This window comes from Brienomyrus brachyistius, chromosome 11 (genome assembly GCF_023856365.1).
Source record: "Brienomyrus brachyistius isolate T26 chromosome 11, BBRACH_0.4, whole genome shotgun sequence".
In the NCBI taxonomy this organism is placed as follows: Eukaryota; Metazoa; Chordata; class Actinopteri; order Osteoglossiformes; family Mormyridae; genus Brienomyrus; species Brienomyrus brachyistius.
In genome coordinates, this window is record NC_064543.1 from 28,394,307 (window position 1) to 28,403,751 (window position 9,445).

The following is a 9,445-nucleotide window of genomic DNA, read 5'->3' on the forward strand; positions in this document are numbered from 1 at the left end:
AACTGCAGGTGGGTGAGGCAAGGAAAAAGGCGAATGATGAGAAAAAGAAAGGGCAGGGGAAACAGATGGTGGCTGGAGTGCCTCCAGAGGGACCTTCATTTCAACTGCCCAGTCCATGGGATGGGGCCCCCACCTACCAACAGGGCGGGTGGAGCCAACAATGGGGACCAGGGCGGGGGGCCTGGGGTAGGGGAGGTCGAGGCCGAGGATGGGGAAGGGGACTGCCCCAAGGGGGACCGTCGTCAGGTGTCTGTTTCAGGTGTGGAGCAGGGAACATTGGGCGAAAAGCTGTCCATACGCGGGACCGCCCAGAGGCCGAGGCAGAGGAGGACCCTGTGAGGGACCGAGATGGCAGGCATGAGGCACACAGCTAAATTAGAAAAAAATCCTTTTTAATTTACAAAAAGAAAACAATTTAACAAAAGAAATAAACCTGGGCCCACAAAGAAAATCAACTTATCACACCACAGCTAACAATACAACTAAACCAACAAGCTGACTTCTCAAACAAGACACCATAAGGACTATATATACTGGTTGGCCAACCCACAAGATACAAAACAAAAAAGTAACAATAACAAATACCACAAATAAATCAAAACAGAACAATCAACTAATGCTTCAATCAAAATAAACAAAATCAAATTAACACCAAAAACATACCTAAACAATAAAATAAAACTAAATACCAAACTATTCCACCCCCAACAAACAACCAGTTGGAGTTGTCCAATTTCCTGTCTTTTAGCCCAGCTTCCATATTGGCCACCTCTTTGCCTGGAACAGCCGGGAATCCCTTCAGTACTCCGCACGGTAAATCAAAAAGAACACACAATTAAACTCAAAACACATTATTCCACAGTTAACTAAATGTGCGCGCTTCATCCAGCAAACTGGGTAAATGTGTTAAATAAGGAAACAAAATAATTAAATATTTAAATCAATTAAATCAATTAATTAAATATTAATTAAATCAAATATTAATTATCAATATGCTACAACTTAAACTAAACAAACATAAAAGCCATGAAATGATACCTCCCTTCAACTTAACTGTGTGGCTGTAGAGGCAGCCATCACAGACCCCCTAGGGCTCAAGCACTGGCCCCCGTCCAACAGGGGGTGGCGGCTCATCCCCTGGCTTTCCCCGTGCCAGGACAGTACCCCGCCAGGGCGTGGATCGGGTGGGACGGGGACAGAGTTCAGGACTGACGGTGCCTGCGAGAGGCCCGGGGGGCAGGGGAGGCAGACCCCATGCTCTCCCTCCTGGTCATGGATCGAGAACTGCCGTTTCTGGTAGACACGGGGGCTACGTACTCCACCCTTAACGCGGCTCCCAGTCAACATCTTTTGTCTACCTCCACAGTGACCGTGGTGGGCTTCTCGGGGGAGGAACAGAGACTGCCAGTGACAAAGCCAGTGAAGGTGACGGTGGGGAGACAGACTCTTTTGCACCCGTTCCTCGTGAACCTCTTGGGACGGGACATGTTGGTGAGACTGGGGGCATCCATCCTTTGCAGTGCAGATGGACTGGTGGTCACCCTGCCTGAAGGCATGCGTCTCCAGTGTGACGCTCGGACTGCAGGGGCGGGACAGTGGCTCGTGGGTCCGACCCATGGTCAGAGCATGGCAGACATTTACTGGGGACTCCTAGAGCCCAGTCTGGAGGGCATTCTGATGGCCTACTCCGCGTGGCGTCCCTGGATCTCGCTCTTGGAGCCTTATATCTCCCCTCCAGACCCTCCCCATGTCACCCTTTTCTACGATAGGGATAGTACTGAATGGTATGAAGAACTCTTTGCCGAACAGCTGGAAGGCCATAAAGGGCAAATTGCTTCTGAGAACATATACGTTGGGCCCGAAGGGGTAGCCTCCACCACCATGTTGACCCCTGAGCAACTGTCCTGGTACATGATGGAACAAGAAGCGGTTCCACACATTTCTCTGGTCCTCCACCCGAAATACCAGGCCAAAGACTTAGGCCCAATGGTTAAGCGGGCCAGAGACGCCAGGGACTGGGTTCAAACTCAGATCCCACAAGTTTCCTTCTCAGCCTCCTGCAGCACCTACTGCATACAACTCACCGCACAGGATACCGTAGTCTTGCAACATGATCAAATAGCTAGGTCCCACGGGCGAGAAAAGATGGACCACCCAGATGCGACAGCCCTGTTGGCAACCTTGCCGGACTCTCTGTGGTCCACCAGCCCCACGGATGTGGGCCTCATCTCCTGTTCGCCCGTGCAATTTCAACTGCGGCCAGGAGAGGGTCCCCTGTGGCTACCACAATACCCACACAAACAGGCAGCTGAGGAGGGGATAGCCGAGACCATTGAGGGCCTAATACAAGCAGGGGTCTTAGAGCCATCCACAGCTCAGTGGAATACTCCCATCCTCCCGGTAGCAAAAGCAAGTACAGGAAAGTACCGAATGGCACATGATTTGAGCGCTATTAACAACCTCTTACTGACCCCCATGGTTCCTGTCCCGAACCCTTATGTGGCCCTCACTAACCTTACTCCGCAACAGAAATGGTTCACTTGCATTGATTTGGCTAACGCATTCTTCTGTCTCCCCCTAGCAGAGCAGTGCAGGGATATCTTCTCCTTCACTTACAGAGGCTGTCAATTGCGGTACACTTGCCTGCCCCAAGGTTTTGCCTTTTCTCCAGGCATCTTTAACCAGGTCAAGCAGGCGTTGGAGGGGTGTCCTCTCCCGGACGGTGTCACTCTGGTTCAATACGTAGACGACCTACTAATCGCGGCTCCCACAGCAGAGACTGGCGACTCGGTCAGTGTTGCACCGGCTGTCGGAAAAAGGGTTCAAGGTCAGTAAGGGCAAACTACAGGTGGCCCGGACGGTTGTTTCCTTTTTAGGTCGGGTGTTATCAAGTGCAGGGACGGGTCTCTCCCCATCTCATCGCTCATCCATCCTACATAACCCAAAACCCACCACAGTAAAGGACATGTTGTCCTTCCTAGGGCTCATAGGATATAGTCGCACGTACATCCCTGATTACACGGGGCTCACACAGCCCCTGAGGGCCTTAGTCCGGGAGCACGGCCTACGCCGGCTCAGTGCGCCCCTTAACTGGGACCAAGCCTCTGAGGCGGCCTTTATCACCTTAAAACAACGACTCACCCAAGCTGCGGAATTGGCCCTCCCAGATTACTCCCTTCCTTTCCACCTGGATGTTTCTGAAACAGGCGACGTTGTTAACGCCATCCTGTTTCAGAAAAAGGGGGGTGAGAGAAGAGTGTTGATGTACGTCAGCATTAAACTCGATACCACAGAAAAAAGACACCCAGAGTGCACCAGACACGTGGCAGGAGTAGCCAAGATCATCCAGAAAACAGCACACATAGTGATGGGACACACCCTACACATTCTGACCTCACACAGTGAGGTGGCCTATGTGAACTCACAGATGTTCACCATGACCTCGCTCAGACAGCAGAGGCTCAGTAAAATACTAGAGGCCCCTAATTTGAATTTTTCCCACGAAGGAATCAACATGGCTGACAGGATGGGTGGGGGAGAACCACACATGTGCGAGCACAGAGTTCAGAAAGAAGAAAAGGTGCGCTTCGACTAAGAAGCAGAAAAGATAGAAGGGACAGAGGACTGGTTTACGGACGGGTGTTGTTTCAGGACAGACACAGGAAGCCTACAAGCAGGGTACGCAGTAGTTGCTAGGCAGGGACAGCAATATGTAACTTTGAAAGCGGAAAGATTAGAGGGGGCGCAGTCCGCCCAGAGAGCGGAAGTGAGAGCTGTAATCGAGGCCCTGAAAGTAGCAGAAGAGAGAGAGATAACAATCTATTCAGACTCAGCATATGCCGTAGGGGCGGTGCATGTGGAGCTGAGTCAGTGGTTGAGAGCAGGATTTCTAACAGCAGGAAACAAACCGATTAAGCATGAGGCGGAGATGAGAGAGCTAGCAGGCGCTGTAATGCTTCCCAGAAAGGTGGCCATAGTAAAGTGTAAGGAACATGAGGGAACTGAGACAGCAATCGCAAGAGGCAATCACGCCGCAGATGAGGAAGCCAAAAGAGACGCTGGGTATGTTGTAGCCAAACAATTAGTTACGGTGGAGGAGGAGGTCCAACAAGATCTCCGGTTAACATTAGAAAAGATCAAAGTAGAGCAGGAAAAAGCGTCACCGGAGGAGAAGTCAATGTGGGGTAGTAAAGGGGGATGGAAAGAAGAGGGTCTGTGGCAGAACAAGAAAGGAAAACCAGCTCTCCCAGCAGGCCATAGCCAAGTGGTGTTAGAAGAAGCCCATGGGGTGGGGCATGCAGGAATAAGGCAGATGATGAAGAACCTAGCAGGTTGGTGGCATCCATTCCTGAGAAAGATGGCGCAGGAGTATGTAGAGAATTGCTTCTCTTGCACCTTGTACAATTCACGTCCTACGATTAAACCAGAGCACGGACAGTTCCCCAGGTGTACCGGGGCAGGGGAGGAAATTGTCATAGACTAAACAGACATGGTGACTTCAGTGAGAGGGTTCAGATATGTGTTGATGTGTGTGGATGCGTTCTCAGGATGGCCGGAAGCCTGGCCCACTAGAAAGGAAGATGGGTCGTCGGTGATCAAATTCCTAATTAATCAGTACATACCACGGCATGGGTTTCCGTACAAAATTCGGTCAGACAACGGATCTCATTTCAAAAATGAGGACCTTCGTAGGGTGGAAAAGGCGCTGGGATTGCGACATGCGTTTGTGACAGTGTACCATCCTCAGTCCCAAGGGAAAGTAGAGAGGATGAACCAGACGATCAAACAAAAATTGGCTAAAATCTGTGCACAGACCAAAATGAATTGGGTCGACGCGTTACCGCTGGCATTGATGTCCGTGAGGTGTTCGATAAACCGGGGAACTGGGTTCACCCCATTCGAGCTACAGACGGGAAGGCAGTTTCCCGGCCCACCGAAAGAGTTAGCCTGGACTCCTGAGGAAAAAAGGGGGCAAACCCACAGAGCGTATTATGATGGCTTGCAAGTTCTCGTTTCAGGTTTCTCCCAGCAGGTCCAGGACGCGGCTGCAGGGACCGCCCCAGTCAAGCCTCACACGGCAGAGTGGGTCCTGTTGAAGATCATCAAAAGGAAGTGGTCGAAGCCCAGGTGGACCGGCCCCTTCCGAGTCGTGCAGAGAACGTCTCACGCGGTGCGACTGAAGGGGAAAGGAGACACGTGGTACCATTGGAGCCAGTGTGCAGTAGCAGCGGAGCCCAGCAGACATCTCGTCGACATCCAGGAAGGCCTCACCAGCAGTGCAGGGCCACCAGGTTTGGCTGAACCAGCACCAGCTCTGGTCCCAACAGAGGGGCAGAATAATCCCCAACCTGAGGAACCGGCAGGGTAGTCTACCCCTGGCCGGTTGAAGACGACAGACGTCTCATCCCACCAGTAGAGACCACGCCAGGATGAAGGGTGAACAGAAAAAAAGGGGGACTTTGGGGGGAACTGTGTATTTCATATATCATGTACTGCTTATAGTTGCATTGTTTTCCACTGATCAGGCAGAAGGAGGTCCCAGTCTAACCCTGATTTACATAAGAGGATCCACCACCACATTTTATTCGACTTATGCGATGTAATTCGCATAATCCAGTCTGGAGCTTCGTAAGATGCTCTCACTTAATGATGCAGAAAAACTAATACATGCCTTCGTAAGTTCCAGACTGGATTACTGTAATGCCCTCCTATCGGGTTGCCCGTCTGGATCCTTGCATAAACTTCAGATGGTACAGAATGCTGCAGCCAGAGTTTTAACAAACACTAAAAAATTTGATCATATTACACCGGTCTTATCCTCTCTTCATTGGCTGCCAGTTAAGTCTCAAATTGACTATAAAATACTGCTATTAACTTATAAAGCACTAAATGGCCTTGCACCAAAATACCTTAATGATCTGCTGACCACATACAACCCTCCACGCTTGCTTTGCTCTCAAGCCATGGGATATCTGTTAGTGCCTAGGGTAGAAAGAGCTACGGCAGGCTGCAGAGCTTTCTCCTACAGAGCTCCTCAGCTGTGGAATGGTCTTCCACCGGATGTGCGGGTTTCAGGTTCACTCTCAATATTCAAGTCCAGACTAAAAACACACCTGTTTAGTTTAGCGTATAGGGACACTAGTTCTAGCCCTAGCTAACTCTTCACTCCCAGTCAGACCTGTAGTGTGAGGTGTAGAGCTGGGTGGGGATCGGTGCCATTTGCTTTGGATGAACTGGATTGTCAGTGCTGTCACTCTAGCTTCGCAATCTCTTGTGGAACTGGAGTGCTGACATTTCAGGGACTCCCCATGCCTGCATTCCCACTTGCCTCTCCCTCCTACTGATGCTGCCATAGCCATATCTGCCGGAGCTTCCACATCGCACTTCATATTGCACTCACCTAGCTTTTAGCACTGCCAATAGCCTCCTCTACTTTGCCTAATTGTACATTTTATTTCCCCTACTCCTCCTGGGGGGTGATGCCTGGAGACCTCAATCTATCAAGATATCCAGCACACCAGGCCACATGTGACGTCGCCACCACCAGTGACGTCCCTGCATCCAGCTCGCCGTTCTGATCTTCCATGTATGACCCGCTGCCTTACCTCTGGTTGCCTGGCAATTGGAAGAAGACTTGGCATCGGCATTGGCTTGTCATCTTCCTTGCTCTCCAGTTATTTCCCAAATCTTATGATTGGGACAATGTGACTTGGCCCATCTCTGGCACTTAACCATCTCTCTATTTGACTATCCCTGCCGGCCCCTGGAGGATGGGCTCCCCCTTTGAGTCTGGTCCCTCCCAAGGTTTTTCCTTGCCACTGTCGCCTATGGCTTACTCACTGTGGGCTTTGGGTGAGGATGCTGTAAAGCGCTTTGAGACAATGTAATGTTGTGATAATGCGCTATATAAAAATAAATTTGTTTGTTGTTGTTGTTGTTGTAATTAACTGCCAAGGGCAGAATGTAACTTACCGGGGCTATGATGTATGGTTATGCTTCGACCAATTGGTTAAATTACGTCCATTACAATGTCCTTCACCTAGCCAATTTAACTAGAGACGCGGTAGAGGGACTAGCAGAACAGCTAGGTCCGACATCTCTGATGGCGGTCCAGAACCGCCTCGCCTTAGACATGCTACTAGCCGAAAAAGGCGGCGTGCGCGCCATGTTTGGGGATGTCTGCTGCACATTTATCCCCAACAACACTGCCCCGGATGGATCAGTGACTAAAGCGTTTGAGGTTCTGAGAACCCTGTCCAAAACCATGCATGAACATTCAGGGATAGACAACCTGTGGGACGACTGGATGACCTCCGTGTTCGGTCAGTGGAAAGACTTGATTACTTCGCTGTTGATTTCGATAGGTATTTTTGCAGGTATTTTGGTAACTTGTGGATGTTGTTGTATTCTATGCTTATGTGCCTTGTCAGTGCGCCTTATCACCACAGCCATAGAAAAGCGTGACCTCTCTGGTCCGCACAGGATACTACTCCTCGCCTCCCCGGAGGTCGGAGAGGGCACCAGTCAGGAGGAGACCTTGGATTTCCAAAAGTGATCTCCTTGCGGAGATCAAAAGGGGGATACCCAAAAAACCCGACAGCGTTAGAAACCCTTCCAAAGGGGGAATTGTGGAATATAGGGCCTGACAAGGTGCAGCAAACAGCAAATAGAGAACTGCTTGAGCAAGCATTATATTAATAGAAGGCTGACATTTCAAGAAGCATTTCAAGTAAAACAAAAGTAACGCAGAGAAACCGCTTAAGCAAGCATTGTATCAATTATAGATTATTTACAAGAAGACTAGCCGACATAGCCTACAGAGAAAAGCAGACATAGCATTAACCACAAAGCTTTCCGCTTTTCCCGTAAAGAAGCTTGGCTGGGCTCTCCCTTAGAGATAGGGTGAGGAGCTCAGTCATTCGGGAGGGACTCAGAGTAGAGCCCCTGCTCCTCCGCATCGAGAGGAGCCAGATGAGGTGGCTCGGTGCATGTCCCACTGGGAGGTGACCCCGGGGAAGACCCAGGACATGCTGGAGAGACTATGTCTCTCGGCTGGACTGTGAACGGCTCGGGGTCCCCCCAGAGGAGCTGGACGAAGTGGCCGGGGAGAGGGAAGTCTGGGTCTCCCTGCTGAGGCTGCTGCCCCCGCGACCCGACTCCGGATTAAGCAGGAGATGATGGATGGATGGATGGATGGAAGCTTGGTTTTAATTACTTAGAAACATGTTGCAAAAATAGCTGCTGGACCAGTAGAAAAGTACTAGCTCAAGATGCAACACAAAAAAGAGGAAGTGTTTCGGGGGCAAGGTACAAAAGGCTGATACAGACACAGCCACTTTGAACAGACAGAACAGACTCCAGACACAGCCGTTTTGAACAGACTTGGGCAAACTGCGCATCAACTGTTAAACGCTGTGTGTACTGTCTGTTCCTGAATCGATTCGCAACAACAACAGGTGAATAAACAGCTTTATTGTAACAACCTCAAGTCTCCATGGTCATCTCTTCTCATCCGGACCCTGGTGGAGCGGCGACTCCGACACCATCCAGATTGAATATGATGTCTGATATGATGATGTGGCTTTAGTGCCAGTAAGAAGAACCTCATCTGGTCTTGGTTTAACTGGAGGAAGTTGTCTGACATCCACTTCTTGATGTGAATTAAACATTCTTCCATTCTCTGAAGTTGCTGTCTATCTTCTGGTTTGGCCGATATATATATATATATATATATATATATATATATATATATATATATATATATATATATATATGTAATTGTGTATCATCTGCAAAGCAATGAAAGCTAACCCCATGCTTACAAATAACTGGGCCTAAAGGGAACATGTATAGTGAAAATAGTAGGGGAGCTAAAACTGAACCTTGTGGCGCTCTGTGTCTGACCTTGACATGTTCTGAGGAATCACTATTTAAATTCACATACTGATAGTGGTCTGACAGGAAGATTTAAACCAAGAGAGTGCCACTCCCCTTATGCCTACAGTATGTTCAAGCCTATGTAGGAGAATGGCATGGTCTATAGTTTCAAAAACAGCACTAAGTTCAAGCAGTACTAGAAGCGAGGCACAGCCTTGGTCAGCAGATAGGAGAAGATCATTTACTACCTTCAGTAGAGCAGTCTCTGTGCTATGATGAGCTCTAAACCCAGACTGAAATCTCTCATAAATCTGATTCTCCTGTAGAAATAAGGGTAGTTGTCTAGCTATAACTCTGTCTATTGTTTTGGAGATAAATGGTAGATTAGAGATTGGTCTATAGTTTATCATTTCCAAGGGATACAATTTTGGCTTCTTCAATAGAGGTTTAATTACTGCTAGTTTAAGAGATTTTGGTAGATGGCCAATGCTGATTGAGGAGTTAACTATTGCTAGTAGCGGTTCAATCACTGCTGGGATCATCCATCCATCCATCCATCCATTTTCCA

The 9,445-nt window shown here is 49.1% G+C and overlaps 1 pseudogene; it reads left to right on the forward strand.

The window, feature by feature from the left end:
* The first annotated feature begins 1,254 nt into the window (after positions 1-1,254).
* On the forward strand, positions 1,255-5,301 carry LOC125704137 (uncharacterized; annotated as a pseudogene).
* The last annotated feature ends 4,144 nt before the right edge of the window (positions 5,302-9,445 follow it).